This window comes from Helianthus annuus, chromosome 7 (genome assembly GCF_002127325.2).
Source record: "Helianthus annuus cultivar XRQ/B chromosome 7, HanXRQr2.0-SUNRISE, whole genome shotgun sequence".
NCBI lineage: Eukaryota > Viridiplantae > Streptophyta > Magnoliopsida > Asterales > Asteraceae > Helianthus > Helianthus annuus.
In genome coordinates, this window is record NC_035439.2 from 95087640 (window position 1) to 95107981 (window position 20342).

Sequence of the window (20342 nt, forward strand, 5' to 3'; positions counted from 1 at the left end):
TGGGTAGCCCAAACACATTTCAGTAGATGTTAGGCCCAGTTCAAAGAAGAGGCCCAGATTAGATATAGATCAAAGTGGTCTGGATCCTTTTGGGTTGGATGTCTTGTTGGGGCTGCATCAAAACATACAGGGGGATACAGAGGGGAATCAAAATAATAACCAGGATGGGGGGGAAGATGGTGTTGAGGAGTCCCAGAATGATAATGGGAGAGGAGACACGTACGATGGAAATGAGGGTGAGGGGCGACACGAGCTGCTCTCGAATCAAGACAAAATCGGAAAACAGCAAGACTCAGAGGAGAACTCGGCGCAAATGGGGGCTCAGCTGGCGTCTGAGAATGAAATTGATAATACTATCAAGATGGGTGCGACCGTGGGAGTTCAAATGGAATCGTTTAGAGCTCTGGTGACAACTATTGTGGAAGAAGAAGGTGTACAATTAGGTAAGGAATGAATTTCATGTCCATTAATGTTAGGGGTTTGGGTTTGAGGAGTAAACAGGGATGGGTTAAAGATCTTAAATCGAAGAATAGGGTCGATTTTGTTGCTTTACAAGAATGTAAATTGCTAGCGACAGAGGGTTTTGATTGTCATAATTGTTGGGGAAGGGGTATGGTTGAGTTCGATATGGTTGAAGCCACGGGTAGGTCCGGTGGTTTAATCAACATGTGGAATACTAAAGTGTTCAAGAAGGTGTCTGCTGAATTTGACACAAATTTCTTGCTTACTTCTGGTATTCTGGTTGAAGACGGCTCGGTTTTAAACGTATTGAACGTGTATGCGCCTCAAAGAGTTATGGCTAAAAGAAATCTGTGGGAGAGGTTAAAAACATTGATTTGTAACAATCAAGGTATGTGGGTGGTTATGGGAGACTTTAATGTGGTTCGGTATGTCACGGAGAGGAAGAATTCAAGATTCAATCGAACTGCAGCCTCGGATTTTAACGACTTCATTGAGGAGGTGGATCTTTTGGAGTATAACATGAACGGTAATAGATTTACATATATGTCTATGGTAGATGGGATTGCTAAATTCAGCAAGATTGATAGGATGCTAGTTTGTCATAACTTCTTCAATAAATGGCTGAGGGCATGTCTTCGATCTCTGCCGCGCGGTTTATCTGATCACACTCCATTGTTACTTTCGTTAGTGAATTCTAACTTCGGGTGTAAACCATTTCGGTGGTTTAATTCCTGGTTGGATAGGGAGGGGTGTAGGGATGTGGTCACGAAAGCGATAAATAATTGCCATGTTGAGGGATGTCCGGATATTGTTATTTCTAGTAAATTAAAAAGTGTTCGGGAGGCGGTTAGACAATGGTGGGAGGAGGAGATTCAAAAAGAAAGGGATGAGCTTGAAAAGTGTAAAAGCGAAATTCATAACTTAGAGAAACTTATGGAAGAGAGGGATTTGGATGAAGAGGAATTGTGGGTGTGGGAGGAGTGTAAGAAAGATATTATTAAAATGGAGGAATGGAAATGTAGAGATCTACATCAGAAATCCCGGGTGAGATGGGCGTCGAAAGGGGATGATAATTCGGCTTATTTTCATAGGGTGGTAAATGGGAGGAAAGCGGCGAACGATATTCCAGGCATTGAGGTAGAAGGGCAATGGATTACGAAACCTAGCTTAGTCAAAAGAGGTGTTTTTAGATTCTTCAGAGATCATTTTTCGGAAAAGTTTAAGACAAGGCCGGAGTTCATATGTGATAGTTTTAAGGTGGTTTCGGGTGAGGATGCTAGAAGACTGATGCGGATGTTTTCTAAGGAGGAGATTAGGGAGGCGGTTTTCGAGTGTGGGTCAGATAGAGCCCCGGGGCCAGACGGGTTCAATTTTAATTTTATCAAGCAGTTTTGGAATGTTTTAGAAGATGATTTTATCAATATGTTCAAGGAATTTTATGAGACAGGAGAGATCAGTAAAGGGTGTAGTACCTCGTTTATATCGTTAATTCCGAAGACCCCGTCGCCGATTGGGTTAAGGGACTATAGGCCGATCACTCTTGTGGGAGTTATTAGTAAAACGATATCGAAAGTTCTGGCTTCTAGGGTGAAGGATATATTGGGGAAGGTTATCTCGGAGACGCAAACAACTTTTCTCAAAAATAGATTTATTTTGGATGGCCCGGTTATCCTGAATGAACTGTTTGGATGGATTAAAAAGAACGGGAGACAAGGTTTCTTGCTGAAAATTGATTTTGAAAAAGCATATGACAATGTAAATTGGGGTTTTTTATTATCGGTTATGAGACAAATGGGGTTCCCGGATAGATGGTGTCTTTGGATTCAAGGGATTCTGAAGTCTTCGAGATCGGCGGTGTTAGTTAACGGCTCTCCTACGTTTGAGTTTCAGTGCCAAAAGGGGGTTAGACAGGGAGATCCGTTGTCTCCGTTCTTATTTCTAATTGTCATGGAGGCGTTCTCGTGTCTTGTCAAGAAGGCCTGCGACATGGGGGAATTAAAAGATCTTAGATCCCTAAACGGAAACCTTAATATTTCTCATTTACTTTACGCTGATGATGCAGTTATTTTAGGGGAGTGGTCAAGAGATAATATAGAGAAGACGGCGAGGTTGTTAAGGGTGTTTCACATCTGCTCGGGTCTGAAAATCAATATTAAGAAATCCTTTTTATTTGGGATTGGGGTTGACAAGGAAGAGGTGATCGAGATGGCTAATCTTTTGGGTTGCAGGTATGGTGACTTTCCCTTTGATTATTTGGGGGTTAAAGTGGGGGCGAACATGAATAAGAGTCATAACTGGGATTCGGTTTTAGACACGGTTCGTAATCGGTTGGCTTCTTGGAAGGCCAAGACGTTATCGATGGGTGGGAGGTTAATTTTGGTGAATTCTGTTTTGTCTAGCCTCCCGGTATACTATTTATCTATTTTTAAAGCCCCAGTTAAGGTGACCGACCAAATCGAAAGGTTGATGAGGAATTTTTTGTGGGCCGGTACCAGTGAAGTTAAGAAGATGAGTTGGGTCGCTTGGGAGTCGGTGACGCTTTCTAAAGGAAATGGAGGATTGGGCATTACGAAATTAAGAGATGTGAATTACGCCCTTCTTGCTAAATGGGTTTGGAGATTTAAAACTCAAACTAATAGCGTTTGGAGGAGTGTTGTGGAAACGGTTCGTGGGGGGAAGGGTAGGTGGGGTTGTTTACCGGTAAACCGCCGGTACAAAGGTTGCTGGCTCAATTTGGTTAAGGAGGTGGAGAAACGTATGGTTAACGGGAAGACGTTTATGGATCTCTTATCGGTTAAGGTTGGGAATGGCTTGTCCGTGAAATTTTGGTCAGACAAATGGGTGGGCTTGACAGTTTTAAAAGATAGATGGCCTAATCTATATGGGTTGGAAAGAAATAAGCAATGTGTTGTGGCGGATAGGCTGGGTTGGGACGGTACCACGTGGAGGTTCTTGCCAAATTGGAAACATAAATTAACTACGGTAGCGGAGTTATCGGAGATGCAAGATGTGGACTATCTTCTTAATACTATGTCGTTATCTAGTGAAGTTGATCGGTGGTTTTGGGGTGATGATGGTAATGATCCGATGACGGTCTCGGCGGTGAAGTCTTGGATAAGGGAGGGCTCTGAAATTCGGAGAGAGCACTCGATGAGATGGGAGTCCTGGGTTCCGAATAAAGTTAAAGTTTTTGTTTGGCGGGCGGAGATGGGACGCATCCCGACTAAGGAAGCTCTCATCCGGCGAAATGTTAATATCCTAGATGATTCTTGCCCTTTATGTAGCTCACAAGTTGAAAGTGTGATGCATCTTTTTACTGGTTGTTTCTTTGCCTGTGGTGTTTGGTCGGCGGTTGGGTTGTGGTGCGACATTGGGCCGATTTTGGCATTTGATTTCAGGGACCTTTTACACTTGCAGGATGGTGTGCAGAGAAGGAAATGGGCTAAAAAAATTATCAGGGGTATTGTTTATACTACATGCTGGGTTGTTTGGAAGTTGAGGAATGAAAGAGTTTTTAAAGGGGCTAATCCAAAAGTGGTCGAAGCGGTCGCGCTAGTGAAGTCTTGGACTTTCTTATGGTTAAAAAATAGGTCTAAATTCACTTGTATTATTTGGAAGGATTGGTGTCGTAGTCCTCTGTATATGTTGTAAGAGTTTTTTGTGGCGGTCCTTGTTTTGAGGGCTCGCCGGTTTTTCTAATGAAGTTTTCGTTTCAAAAAAAAAAAAAAAAGCATATTTAAAAAGTTATGGCCAAGAGATGTTACGTTAATGTTTTGTAGTTTCGTGCCAACCTCATCTGTTCGGGACGTAACAAGAGGACCGAGTTGCGTTAAATAGCTAGACAAGTGCATATGATTGATATATTTACACTATTCAAAATAAATGTGTCAGGTGTCTAGAAATTGAGACGTAACGAGGTGCGTTACTCGTATGAAGTGTTTCAAACTCATCAAATACCCAAATTAAGTCGAGCTTAAACGAGCTTGTGACTATATTGAAGATCATGTATAAATAAGGGTCGGCAACAGTGGAGATGGGAAAGGGTAAAAAACGGTTTTAAAACTGATTTGGGCCAAAGTGGTTTTGGGCAAAACCCTAATCGATTCAGATGGGGTTGAGGGTTTCATTGATGAAACAGATGCTTAACCCGAACCAGTTTGGGCCAAACCGGTTTGAGCCCATCAATAAAAACATTGGGTCGGTTTTAAACCGGAACCACCTTGGAGTCTTGGACCTAAACCAAGTTTTGTAGTTTGTACATCTCTAGGGGTAAGGCTAAATTTGGCGTTCGGTCTTTATACATTCTAACTCCTTTAACAATTAATAAACCAAACACTTTATAAAATTGAAAGGTTGCTTTCAAAATCCAATTCATGTTCCTTTAAAGAAAAATTACATTAGACATACCATACGCCCTCCATGTGCTTAAAGATTATATGTCTTATGCCTTGAATTTAGAGTACTGATGTGAAATCTTAGGAGCTGTTTGTTTCAACTCTTAATGGACTCTTAATGGATTAGATCTCTTACTATTTTAACATTTAATGATTCAGACTGTTTGTTTCGCGAGCATATGTCTGAATAGTTCAGACATTTGTCTCCGAATGGTTAAACATTATACTTAGGGGCTGTTTGGTAGCCTCTGAATGGTTATTAAGAGGCTACCTCTTAATGGAACACTTAAGAATTTTACCAATGAGAAGGTAGAAGAATGTGACATGTGATGATTTACCATTCAGAGGTTACCTCTTAACCATTCAGACTTGAGGTTACATCTTATTCATTCAGAGATTTTAAGCCATTAAGAGGTAACATCTGAATGGTCATTAAGAAGCTACCAAACAGCCCCTTAGTCTGAATGGTTAAGACCTCTTATCTGAATTGGTCAGACATTTGTCTCTAAAAGGTTAAGCATTAAGGTGTAGGAAGTGGTTAGACACTTGAAAGTGGTAAACTTCAAAATCAACCAATGAGAGGTGTCATGTCATTCAACCTTAATTGTTTAAACTATGCTAAAAAATGTTGACAATGGTTAGACACTTCATGAATTGATAAACTATTAAAAAAAAGAAAAAAATGTGTAATTGGTTGAGATGGCATGGACCCCACCACACCCCACCCCCTCTCTCTCCCCTTCCCTCCCTTCACCGATTCGGTGACCCATCACCGAAATACTTTACCTTTGAGTGGTAAACTTATGTTAGCGGTGATGTTCCTAATTGGTAAACTAAGTTTACCGTATGAAACCGTACCCACTCCGTATACCCTTAATGAATCATCTTACTTCATCTGTCAAAAATTAATGCTTTAGTGTGACACTTTTAAAAGATGTCACATCCTTTTGTTGGCGGTGATGTTCCTAATTGACAAATGCAGCTGGGTCGGTTAGATCAACCAAAGAAGAATTACAAAGTTATCGACTTGAAGGTTTTGACTCGCTTTTAAAAGATGTCACATCCTTTTGTGACAAATATGAGATTGAAATGGTTAACATGGAAGATGAGTATGTTGACCCGAAATATCGAAGAAGGAAGACCAAAATCACCAATCGTCACCATTATGTGGTTAATAATTTCAACACGGTCCTCGATATGCAAATTCAAGAGCTTGGAAATCGTTTTAACGAGGTAACTACTGATTTGCTTTTGTGTATGAGTTCGTTGAGCCCACGTTGTAATTTTAGTGCCTTTAATAAACTAAACTTGCTAAAGTTGGCCGAGATGTATCCGTATGATTTCACTTTTGATGAGAAAGACAAACTTATCTATCAACTCGGCCACTACATTAGTAATGTGAAAAGGGATGAACGGTTTGAAAACTTGAATGGGGTAAGTGATCTTGCCAAAAGGATGGTGGAAACAAGCATACACATTGATTATCCGTTGGTTTATCGTTTAATAAAGTTGTCACTAGTTTTACCGGTTGCAACGGCTAGTGTTGAAAGAAGTTTTTCTTCAATGAAGGATGTGAAGACGGAATTGCGTAATAGGATGGGTGATGGATATAAGAACGATGCTTGCATTTGTTACATCGAAAATGAGTTCTTTCAACAAGTTTCGGTCGAAGATGTTATGCAACGTTTTCAAAAGATGAAAACCCGTAGGGAGCAATTATAGGTATTTTTTTTTTTAATTTGTAAGAACCGTCGTATTTGTATTACATGTTTTTTATTTTTATTTTTAATGACCATGTTTTTTTAGTATTGTATCGTTTTATGTGATGAATTTTACCCGACCCGAACCGTCGGATCGGCCCAATTTTTTTTCACATCCGGTCCTATTATATTAGAGTATCTAAAATATTAAACCCACTGAAAAAAATCCTGAATCCGCCACTGTTAGTGTCATTGTCTTACCAGAATTGTAAGTGAATGATAACAAACAAGGAAAAAACACGTTAGTTTAAAGCATTACGCATCAATTTTATTTAGACGAGCCGTAACGCTAAGTCGCTAATATATTCCTATGAACCATCTACACCTCCACTTCGCATGATTTAAACCATGCACCTCTAAGGGGTTGTTTAGCAACTTTTGAATGGATAAGTGTTGAACTAGTAAAAGGTCTGAACCATTAAGTACTGAATCAATAAGATGTTTGAACCATTAAGAGCCAGTATAAGTGTGTCTGGAGTGGGGGTGGTAAACCCACTCGGCACCGCATATCATCCACCGCCAACCATTTGCCGCATGAGGGGTGAAGGGAGGGAAGGGGAGAGAGAGGGGATGTGTGTGGTGGGGTCCATGCCATCTCAACCAATCACACATTTTTTTCCTTTTTTTTAAATAGTTTACCAATTTATGAAGTGTCTAACTATTGCCAACACTTTTGAGCATAGTTTAAACAATTAAATTAAGCTTGAATGACATAGCACACTCTCGTTAGTTGATTTTAAAGTTTACCACTTTCAAATGTCTAACCACTTCCTACACCCTAATATCCATCAAACTATTAAAAACATTTGGTGTTATATTCCTTCTTTTGAATTCTTTACTTGAAAAATGCTTGTTCTTAAAAAGATTTAAAAAGACCACAATCACTAATATTCTTTTGCACCTTGTTTTCTATGTGATTGTAACTAGTATTAAGCACTCTGCATTGCGGTGGGGGTATAAAATCGTGACAAATAGTACCAAACAACCAACAACCACTAACATTGAAGTTATGGCGTCTTAACGTGGAGAAATTAGACCAGCATATAAAACAGAGAAAATGATAACTAACTCGATTTATGATTCGCACGTTGTGACGAACGTGTTAAACAGGAAAAAAAATAGACGACGTAAATACACTAAGCCACAAACGTACGTTGCGCCATGTTAACTCACAAAATTTAGAACGAAGCGTATAACAAAACGTAAAATCGTTGAATCCCACACACACACATTGTGTCGTGTTAACTCGCAAAGTTTAGAATTAAATGTAAAGCGAAAAATTTTGCAAAATATGAAAAATATAGGGGATCAAAATTGTTAGGTTAAATTGAAAAAACAAAAAAACTTTGGGTTAAAACTATAAAATCAAGTTGGATTTAAAGTGAAATATCAACAAAAATTTTGAAAAACTCCCAAAACATGAGGTATAACACTCAAAGCAACAACTTGTTTCTAATTTATATTATGTAAATTTATATTATGTAAATATCAAAGATTGTTAACTTAAACTCTTAGTATGTAACCTTGTTATTTTTTACAAACATATGGACCAAATGTGTAATTAACTCAAAAATAATTCTGTGACAATTAAATATTTAGGAATTTTTTTTTAAGTTTAAATTTAAAAAAAAAGAGCAGTCCCACACACCTAACGTAGGGTGAAACTCTGACGTGCTTTAATTTTCTTTATTTTTTTTTCTTTTAAAAAGGTTAATGGTACATTAGTACTGTATGTAAGGCAATGTTGAAAAAGTAAAAAAAAAAAAAAAGATTTGAGGATTAGGGAGCATAGCATTGCTTATTGCTTTTTTAAAAGCAGATACATGGTGTTAAGTGTTTGGATAAAGAAAAATGTGTAAGCTTATCTGTTTATTTTAGAAAACATAATATAATTTCCGTAGGCAGTTTGAGATTGCTTATTTCAACCTGATTATATAGGTTGATTTATAATTACAAGTTTACCCCTACGGTGAAATAAACAGTTTACAGATTACAATAGTGTGTCTGTTAGGTGTGATCACACTATCTTGGTGGGGTAATTCTTGCATGTGCAACTTATTTGGTGGTTTAGGTGTAAAAGGATTTTTTTTTTTTTTTTTTAATAAAACACTCTTTTTGTGTATGGGTTATTGCGACTTAAATATGGTCTACAAGAATTACAATATTTATTCACCAAGCGAGTCAGTAAGTCCTTCAAAGTTTAACCGGTGGTTCTTGGGTCAAAAAATTTAGTTTAAAGATTTCTTTTTTCGAATTCTGGTAAAAAAATAATGAAAAAATATCATAAAAACTAATATACTTCTTCCTTTTTCTCATAAAAATCCCTCAATAATTTTTTGCATATGAAAACCAACATATTCTCATGGTTTGTCTCAAAAAATCACTCAATAATTTTTTGAACAATTAAGGCCATTCATATGTTAAATTTGAACAAAAATATGACAATAATAATTTAAACAACTTGGAACCGGTAGAGGTGTTCATCGGTTCTATTCGGTTTATTCGATTATTTGGTTCCTTTTATTCGGTTTGAAATTTGTTGGATTAAACTAAAAATCGAATCAAACTAAACGGAATTTAAGCACTTCAAAAGAAAATCATAAACCGCATTTGAATTTGGTTTGGTTTTGGATTCCAACCGAATACAATGAACTCATATAATTGGGTTTATTCAAGTAAATATAGAGTATAATTTACTTTGGCTACTCGTTTTATTGAGCTACATATGAACCAAACTGATTTTATTCGGTTCGGGTTAGTTGTTTTTAACATGAACTGTTTTTGGTTCTGTAGAATTTTTAAACATATCTTAGGTTGAAACATAACTTTATGTAACAAGTTTAAAAAAAAAATTGTCATAATTTTGTTCAAATTTAACATGTGAAGGAACTTTAATGTTCAAAAAATTGTGGAGGAATTTTTGTGAGACAAAATAGAAAGTATGTTTTTTACGTTCAAAAAATTGTTGAAGGATTTTTATGAGAAAAATAAGAAAGTATATTGGTTTTTTACGGAGTTTAGCCAGTGGTTCTTAAAACCAGTGTTTATGTATGGGAAATTCACATAAATGAAAATTTCACCGGTTATATATTCATAAAAATAAGGAAAAATTACAAGTTTTGTCCTTTATCTTTATACCACTTTTCAGGCAGTGTCCTTTTTAACGAATGTTGACAGACGGTGTCCTTTACTAGGTATTTTGTTGCAAGTTTAGTCCTTTACACCCAACCCAGTTAAAAAACCATGTTAATTGTTGGGTGTAGAGGACTAAACTTGCAACAAAATACCTAGGTAAAGGACTAAACTTGCAACAAAATACCTAGGTTCTGTTTGTTTTTTGGCCAGAAGTACTTCTGGCCACTTATGTCTGCGCGACGCAGACGCGCGCAAACGTTTGATGTCTGCAGCATGTTTGTTTTCTCGCAGACCTTTCATTAAAAAAGGTCTGCGAGACCTCTTCTTGGAGCAGACATGGACCCAAGTTTTCTCTTCGCAGACGTTTACCTCTTCTTGGCACCACCTGCACCTCCGACACCCCTGCTCCGACACCATCATCATCACCTCCACCTCCGACACCCCTGCTCCGCCACCACCTCCACCACCTCCACCTCCGAAACCCCCACCTCCGCCGACACCCATCGACCTCCACCTCCGAAACCCTAAATCGATGGCAAACAAAACACCCGAAATCGATCAGAAACAAAACCCCCAAATCGTCATCGATCTGTTACATCATCATCATCATCGATCTGTTACATCATCATCATCATCGATCTGTTACATCATCATCATCATCATCGATCTGCATCATCATCATCATCATCGATCATCTGGTGTAGTGGTGAAGGTGGTGGTTGTGGTGTAGTTGTGACGGTGGTGGCGTTGGTGAAATGGTGGCGGTGGTGACGATGGTGAAGTGGTGGCGGTGGTGAAGTGGTGGTCGCTGGAGAAGTGGAGGTGTGAAGGCGGAGGTGGTGACGGTAGTGGTGATGATGGCAGTGGTTAAGTGGTGGCGGTGGTGAAGTGGTAGTGGTGGTGCTGATGGCGGTGGTGCAGATTGTAGAGAGAGAGTAGAGAGAGATACTGTGTGTTGTGTGTGTGTTTTAAACCTAGAAGAGGTTTTATATAAAAAAACAAACCCTCTCCTCCTTGCAGACTGCAGACATTTGGTCTACCTCTTCTCCTGCAGATGCTTGCAGATGTGGTCCGCAGACTGCAGACCTTTTTCTACAGAAAAAACAAACAACACCCTAGTAAAGGACACCGTCTGTCAACAATTAACAGGGTTTTTTAACTGGGTTGGGTGTAAAGGACTAAACTTGCAACAAAATACCTAGTAAAGGACACCGCCTGTCAACATTCGTTAAAAAGGACACCGCCTGAAAAGTGGTATAAAGATAAAGGACAAAACTTGTAATTTTTCCTAAAAATAAACATTAGTTTTTGCTATTTCTCAAATAAAATGTACTTTTTACCGCGGCTATGTGGACAATATCAGAATGTGTTAGCGAACGTGCCGCTGGTGGTCTACAACTTGAAAAACAACGGTGATAAGATAATATATGATGAAAAAAAAATTTGGGAAAAAATAAGTTTACACACACATTCATTGTCACACCCCGATATTTCCACGTTGAACCGGTGGGCCCGGTGGGGGATTCTCGTGATGTAGTTGGTAACATTACAGTCAAACAACACAATATTTAAATGCACAGCGGAAGCAAAAGATAGATATGTTTCAACCGAATATAATTGTAATATCAAGTATCACAACAGTTGAAAGTAATCCACAGGTGGATCAAAAATAAATAGGAAACATTGTTCAACAGTTTTGACATCCAAGCTTGCGAGACTTATTGAGGACTCTAGGAGAAAGCCAGCCTAGTTCGCGTAGTACTTGCACTTAACCTTTTTAGAAAAAATACGTCAGTTTACACTGGTAAATACATTCAACCGACTCATTTTGAAAAGTTCAATAAAATTGATTTGAATGCACGAGGCACAAACTTTCTATAACTTGGGATAATTATTTGAATATAATCTTGTAGAAGAATTACATGTTTCTTATGCGTTCAGTAGCCCGATCCGTAGACCGGGTTAAAGATCAATAGACACACCACATTATTTATTTATGCACTGACGGGTGTACGCCTACACCCCGTGCTCAGGTCGTGGCCATCTCATAAGATGATGCCAAGGATATCCGGGACATGGTCATTAACCCCCCAAAGGCTTTAAGCAAACAAAACATTTCGAAACGGAGCATATCAATGATTTAACCTCTATTCGATTAAAGATTCAATGCTGGACCAAGCGGTATTTTATATACCGTACCCCAAGCCCGTATTAATCACAATAAGCAAGTGCGTGTAGCTTTTACCGGGTCTCCTATTCTGGAACGAAGGTTCATAATAACCTATTAGAATCCTAACAGGTCTTTAATTAAGTCTAAACTTAGACCGGTTAGTTTTTAAAGAAAGATACGGTTCGAACGCGTGATTAAGCGAAGACCGGAATAGAATGTGATTTAGACCCGACAAGTTTGAAGACTTATATAATATGGGTAATCCAACCACATTCTGGATTTTGAGATAAAAACGACAAGGTTTGACCCGTTTCGGCTAATTTATGCAAACTAGTTACATAAACCGAACCGAACGCGTAATTAGCGTAACGGGTACCGTAAGAGTCCTATACAGGTTTCCTAAGTCAATTTGATTTAAACATGCTGTGATATTAGTAGGATATCTTCCATTATGCCCAAAACGAGTTTAATCTCTATTCAAGCCCCGTATGGGTATTTTGGTCATTTTAAAAGATTATAAAAGAGATTAAATGAAATCCTGAGATTCGGGTCCGAATACATCAGTGAAATAACTTATTTTAATAGGTCTTATCAGTTGGTAATAAGTCTTATATTGACAAAATGGTTTTAAACCCACACTAGGTGGTTAATACGCGTAAAAAGCTATTTTAAGCGATTTCCGGGTTGTACCGGAAATCTGAGTTTTCTGATCAGGTTATATAGTGTAACACCCATGTTATAATTTTAGAGGTTTTCGTATAAATAACGAAAATAAACATGTAATTACGATTAAGTATCCTTAGAAAATACGAGTAATCTAAAACTTTTACAACTTAAAAGTTTTCAACATAATATAAATAAGTTCGTCGTTTAAAAGTTATGACGTAACGCCGTGCGGAAGCTTTAATCCCGAGTGTTAAATTTTATCGTGTTCGGTTCCTCATCGAGCTTGATCTTCATCCGGGCACTCTTGGCAATCACCTATGATCAAAACCAACTTAAAAGTTAGTTTTGATAGTTAAATAACAAGTTTAAACAAGTTATATGGGTCAAATAAACAAAATCAAGCATTTTTCAAGTTCAGGGGGGGCTAGACGCCCCACCTAGGGGCTAGACGCCCCACCTAGCCCCCTTTTTGGCAGATTGTTGCTTAAACAGTTGCTGTATATTCCCAGCATGACCTGATTTCACGGAAACGAGCATAACTCTCTCGTTTTTAATCCGTTTTACCCGATTCTTTTTCCTACGCGTCCGTAATTTAATTCTCCATCTTATGGAGTTAAAATCCTACATCCGGATTAACATAATTTCAGACTTTTAAGTCTTCGGTTTACTACCCTTTTTACCAAATATTGACCCGTTCATGATTTCATCACACCAACATGTTTATTTGACCTTTAAACTCATGAAATTCATTATTTCCATATCTCTTATCATATTAATCTCAAATCACGGGTTTCTTACATAATAAAATCCCGTTTACGCTTAAATGCTTATTTTGACCCGTTAAGGGTATTTGTGCATTTTAGACTAGAACTGTGCTTTTCTATTGACGCTACAAAAATTCCATGTCTAATTAACTACAAATAATCCACCACAACTATTTTGTGGTGGATTTGACGTAATGTACCCCTTTTTCCCAAATTTTGCTCATCGGTTGGTCATTTTACGCAAATGACCATTTTTGAGCATTTGACCACGAATGTGCATTCCTATGACTTTTATTCATATGTAATGATTCCATAATCTTAACGCAAGTTCCTAAACAACCCCTATGGGTCGTTTGCCCAATATACCCTTCAAGGGTGTTTTGGTCAACTTTAGTCCCTCACATTACGACGAAGGACTTTCGCTAAATATTTGACCAAAATTGCATGTTTAACTAAAAGCTTATTTATACGTACCTGGCTCGGGTCAAAGTATTGACCCGTTTACATAACTTTTGCGTTAAATCTTTCCAGTTGAAACAACGCAAGCTTATGTTATCTCCTGTAATTACAAAACTCAACAAACGATTTGTCAAATGAGTTGTCAAATGGTGTTAACAACACCAATTGACCCATTTAGCCTAATTGACCATTTATTCGTATGAGATGGTATTTAGTTACCATTTCATACCTTTAAACCTACCCCGGTTTTCCCTTTAACTCGTTTTACATAAAAGCATCTTTATTTGTTCGTCATTACATGACTAATTTACCTTTTTGTCCATTTTACCATTAACCATGGTTTTGATCGTTTTTATTCGTTCCGACTCATATCGCTTAGTGTCGGAACTTCAATTTCGAATATAATCGGTTGTCACATTTATCACCTATAAAATACATACGTTTACTACAAATGGGTGTAAGCTTTACTTACCTCTCATCCGAACTACGCTTTTCCTTTCCTTCATGATTCGTTTGATCCGCTCGCTCATCAAACTTCCACCTAGCTTGTTACGCGTCAAACTATCATCATTCGTTTTCAAGGTGGTTAGTTTAATCATAATTTAATACGATTATTCCACCTTACACATTTCATATCAAAATTTACCATTTATCGAATTATAGGTCAGTTTGACTTTTTAAAAGTCAAATGCCCATTAGTATACTAATTGCATATTCGAGTTCATCATCTAGTTCTAGCATTCTTTAATTACCCGGTAGGCGTTAACTTTAGACCACCGTTTTAACCAAAGTTCTAACCACGTTCATCACATTTGGAACTCTTTTAAATCACATTTTGCATAATAGCCAAAACATCACAACTAGGTGTTTTAACTACAAAATTCTAGTTTCGAGCCTTCTTTGAGGTATTTCAACAAACACTTTAAGGGCAGAATTTTGCATGTTTATTTATCAAATCTCTAGCTTATCTCTTAGCCCTAATTTCACATAAATCAACCATCTTACAAAGTGGTTAACTTCTATAATTTCTGAAATCACTTCAAAATTGTCAATTTACACTAGATCAACAAGCTATTTCCTAGTGTTCATCAAATTCCACATAACTCACTAATCACCTACAATGGTGTTCATAGGTTTCACTACAATTTCACATGATTTCAACTTGTATTTGTCTAGGGTTTGTTCCTAGACACTATAGTTGTTCCTAGATCATCATAAGACATACATGCAACTATAATTTCAGATTTTTCCCAATTACATGAGAATTTCAAGTTGAGAGTTTTTATGAAATTTTACATACCTTGTGTTCCTCTTGTGATGAGGATCAGTAATCTATGCTTGATTTTCGATTTTGACTTGGTTTGAGCCCTCAATTTGTGAGTTTTGAGATGAACTAGGTTTTGATAAAGCTTGGGGTCGCACCCCTTGTTCTCTGGTCGATCTCCAGGAGACTCCAATATGGAGTGTTTATGTTTTAATTAAAACATTTTCTAGTTTGCCCATTTTTAGTCCCTCATATTTAGATGTTTTATAAAGAGGGTTAAAATCTTGTTTTCTATTCATTCACTTGATCACACATAATTAACTAGGTTAATTATTCCTAGTTAACTTAGTTGGTTCTGGGGTTATAACCTGTTTCATTCTAAGTCCCGTAAACTCGGGCCTCTCATAACTTTATTTCCTTAAAAACATCTATTCACGTTTTATTTAATATTAGATTTATTTATTTTAAATCCTAATATTTACCGGGTTACCGTTACTGCTAACGGTATTTTACCCGTGTATTAATAATAAGGGGTTTTGATTACCAAACCCGATTTCGGGGTGTTACATATAGTTCAAAATACTTTATTTATCATATAAAATCAGTAGCAATTGGATTTGAGTCAAAAATTATGTAGAACTCGTTTTATGGTCAAAAGGGCATATTGGTCAACATTTAGGCAATTAACGGAAACATGTAAACGAATGGGGCAAACAACGAACCAATCACAGAGGGTTATTCCAGCATGTAACATGGTCCTAATGAAGCTCTAAGGCATATCTAAACTCTACTAAAACGGATCAGAACTGAAGTCAACGCAAAAGTCAAAGTTTTGCGACTTTCGGTTCCGAACCGGGTCAAAACAGAAAATTTTCGGACCAAACAAGCTTAGACCAGTTCTTATACTTATTACCAAGTTATATGAGTGATAAAATAGGTTACATGTCTTCTACATTGTTAATTATGCGTTAATTCGAAAACTAGCATTCTGTTGACTTTTTCTAAACGACTTTGACCCGACATTTGATCTGGTTAGAGCGGGAATTAGAGGGTGCCCTTTTAAGGGTTTAATGCCCACATAATTAACAACTTATAACTATCTTTGATCCGACTAATCACTGGACCATTAATGATTAATCGCAAAGTCAAACGTTAATTATGATGGTTTGACTTTAAGGCTAATAACTAAGTAAAACTCAATTAGGGAAGGTTAAGCATACTTACTAAGGTCCAATGCACGACTAGGGATGGCTTGGGTCTGCTCTTATGCTCCAGGAAGCTCCAAGAAAACAGATGGAAGGTCTGATCTAATGTTGCAACATGAAGGGCCTTTTATAGTGTTCTTGAGGCCTTGTGATCATGACAACTAAGTCTAGCATTGTTCCCAGATCATTTACAAGTGCCCCTAAGGCCTAGGAACAGTTAGGGGTCGCCCATGGATGAGAAAATATCTTACTAAGTCGGTTAAAACGTTTATAACCGCCAACAGCCAACTTTCTGTCGCTGGGCACTCCTTACGGACCGTAAGGCAGGACCTTTACGGTCCGTAAGCCTTTACCAGAAGGCAAAAAAATTTAACCTTCCAAGCTTCGAACATGCAACTTGCATAGTATGTTTTTGAGCTAGGAATTGTCAGTATGAGGCCTTTAACCCATGCTTGATCAGTTGTGTCTACCCTATCTTGCAATATTATTGGTTTGGACAATAATGGAATTTATAAACGAAGATTTATCGTGCATTACTTCATAGGATCCATTCTTGCAAAATTTGGAATCCACTATATTAGAAATCACCGGATTTAAAGGTATAATAGATGTTTATTATCATGTTAGGGTCTTGGGATTTATAATGAAGTCGTTCAGAGGTGTAAATTAACATGTCGACATGTTCAAAAATCCTGCCATACATCTTTAACTAAATCCGGGTTTATAATGCTTTTGTCTTACATGACACGTGTCGTTATTTAATTGGACGTGAATTTTTGAGGTATTACATTTTCACCCCCTTAAAAGAAATCTCGACCTCGAGATTTACTGAAACAAATGAGGGTATTTCTCTTTCATTGTGGACTCTACCTCCCACATATACTCGGGTCTCTACGGGCATCCCATTTTACCTTTACAATAGGCACATGCTTCCTTCGAAGCTTCTTAACCTGTCGATCCTCGATCGACACAGGTTTTTAAACAAACTTCAAGCTCTCTTCTATGTGCACATCTGTGTGTGGTATGACTAGTGATTCATCAGCTAAACACTTCTTCAGATTGCAGATGTGGAACACATTGTGAATACCACTGAGCTCTTCAGGTAATTTTAACTTATAAGCAACTGATCCGACACATTCGATGACCTCGAATGGTCCTATGTATCTCGGGCTTAACTTACCTTTCCTTCCAAATCGCATCACTCCCTTCCAGGGTGATACTTTAAGCAACACTTTATCCCCTACCTCAAATTTCAGAGGTTTACGCTTTAAGTCCGCGTAGCTTTTCTGCCTATCCCTGGCAGCTTTCAGGCGTTCACGAATCTTGACAATCTTGTCCGTCGTTTCAAAGACTATTTCCGGTCCTGACAGTTGGACATCTCCAACTTCCGCCCAACACACGGGCGTTCTGCACTTTCTACCATACAAGGCTTCGAAAGGCGCAGCCTTAATGCTGGTATGGTAGCTATTGTTATACGAAAACTCGATCAAAGGCAGGTGGTTATCCCAACTACCACCTAAATCAATCACACATGCACGAAGCATTTCTTCTAAGGTTTGGATTGTACGCTCACTCTTCTCGTCCGTCTGAGGATGGTAGGCCATACTGAAATTTAAGCGCGTGCCCAAAGATTGTTGGAAACTTTTCCAAAAATGAGATGTGTACCTAGTATCTCTGTCAGAGATAATAGACACAGGTACGCCATGTAGAGATACAATCTTATCTACGTACAATTGGGCTAACATGTCGGAGCTATAGGTCTCCTTAATGGGTAGGAAATGTGCTGACTTAGTCAACCTATCAACTATTACCCATATCGTATCATTTCCTTTCCTTGTCTTCGGCAACTTGGTGATGAAATCCATCGTCACCATTTCCCACTTCCATGTGGGTAGTTCAGGCTGTTGCAGCAAACCTGACGGCTTCTGATGTTCAGCTTTGACTTGCGCATATGTCAAACATTTAGCTACATAGGTAGCTATAGACTTCTTCAAGCCTATCCACCAAAAGTTTGCCTTCAAATCCTGGTACTTCTTGTCAGCTCCAGGATGAACGGAGTATTTGGAACTGTGGGCTTCCTGGAGAATAACATCTCGAAGTCCTCCATAAACTGGAACCCATATTCGTCCATTTAACTTTAGAATTCCGTCCTTGCCATAGGATAACTGTTCTTCAGTTACTCCTAGCTTTTCATTAGGATAGTTAGCTTCCAGCACAGCTTCCTTCTGTGCAGCTAACAACCTTTCATTCAAACTATTCTTTATCTCAATGTTCTTGGCATTGATTCTGATAGGCTTCACCCTTTCCTTTCGACTCAAGGCAACAGCGACTACATTTTCCTTGCCAGGATAGTATCTTATCTCACAATCATAATCATTCAAAGTTTTCATCCATCGCCGCTACCTCATGTTCAAATCCTTTTGGTTAAACAGATGCTGGAGGCTCTTATGATCAGAATAGATCACACACTTGATGCCATATAAATAGTGCCTCCATAGTTTTAGTGCGAATACCACGGCACCCAATTCTAAGTCATGGGTGGTGTAATTCTTTTCATGCACCTTTAACTGACGTGATGCATAGGCAATAACCTTGCCTTTCTGCATAAGCACACATCCCATCTCGGTGTTTGATGCATCACGATATACCACAAACTCTTCTATCCCATTAGGCAATGTCAACACAAGTGCATTGCTTAGCTTCTGCTTAAGGATATCAAAGGCTTCTTGTTGCTTAGGCCCCCAGTCGAACTTAATTTTCTTCCTAGACAGAGAAGTTAGGGGTGCTGCAATCCTTGAAAATTTTTCAATAAAATGCCTGTAATATCCTGCCAATCCCAAGAAGCTGCGAATTTCTGTGGGCGTCTTCGGCTCTTGCCAATTCATGACATCTTCCACCTTAGCGGGATCCACTTGGATACCATGCTCACTAACCATATGTCCAAGGAATTGGACTTCTCGAAGCCAGAATTCACACTTCGAAAATTTGGCGTAAAGCTTCTCCTGTTGAAGTAGTGAAAGAATACATCGAAGATGCTTCTCATGATCAGCTTGGTTCTTTGAGTAGATGAGGATGTCGTCAATGAAGACGATGACAAATTTGTCCAAGTATGGTTTACAGACACAATTCATGAGATCCATGAATGCCGCTGGTGCATTAGTGAGCCCGAAAGGCATCACTAGGAACTCGTAGTGACCATATCGGGTCCTAAATGCAGTCTTGTGTACGTCTTCATCTCTAACCTTCAGTTGGTGGTAGCCGGACCTCAGATCGATCTTAGAGAAGTAACTTGCCCCTTGCAGTTGATCAAACAGATCGTCGATTCTGGGTAATGGATACCTATTCTTTATAGTGACCTTGTTAAGCTCACGGTAATCGATGCACAGACGCATCGATCCATCCTTCTTCTTTACAAATAAGATTGGTGCTCCCCAAGGAGACGAACTAGGCCTAATGAAACCTTTGGCTAGCAATTCATCCAGTTGTGTTCTCAATTCTTTCATCTCTGTTGGTGCCAATCTGTAAGGCGCCCTTGCTACTGGTGCTGCTCCAGCGATAATGTCAATTCTGAATTCTACTTGTCTATCTGGTGGTAAACCAGGTAGTTCTTCAGGAAAACTTTAGGGTATTCAGAAATGACAAGGATATCTTCAATCTTGGGTTTCGGCTCATCAATAGTCACTTGTGCCATGTAGATGACACAACCCTTCTTCAAACACCTAGAGGCCTTGAGCATAGATACTTGCTCCGGCAGTCTATACCGGGTATCTCCCTGAATGGTAAGTGATTCACCAGATGGAGTCCTGATCACCACTTGCTTCTTATTGCAGACAATCTGGGCCTGGTTACGAGATAACCAGTCCATACCCAAAACTATGTCGAAACCGGCTAACTTCAAAGGAAGTAGGGACAAAGGAAAAGAGTGGTTCTTAATGGATATGAAACATCCCTCTAAAATGGTTGAGGCGGTTTCTAAGGTGCCATCTGCTAATTCCACCTCATACTTCACACTTAAGGTTTTGACAGGTAAATTCAGCAATTTGCAAAACTTATTATCTACGAA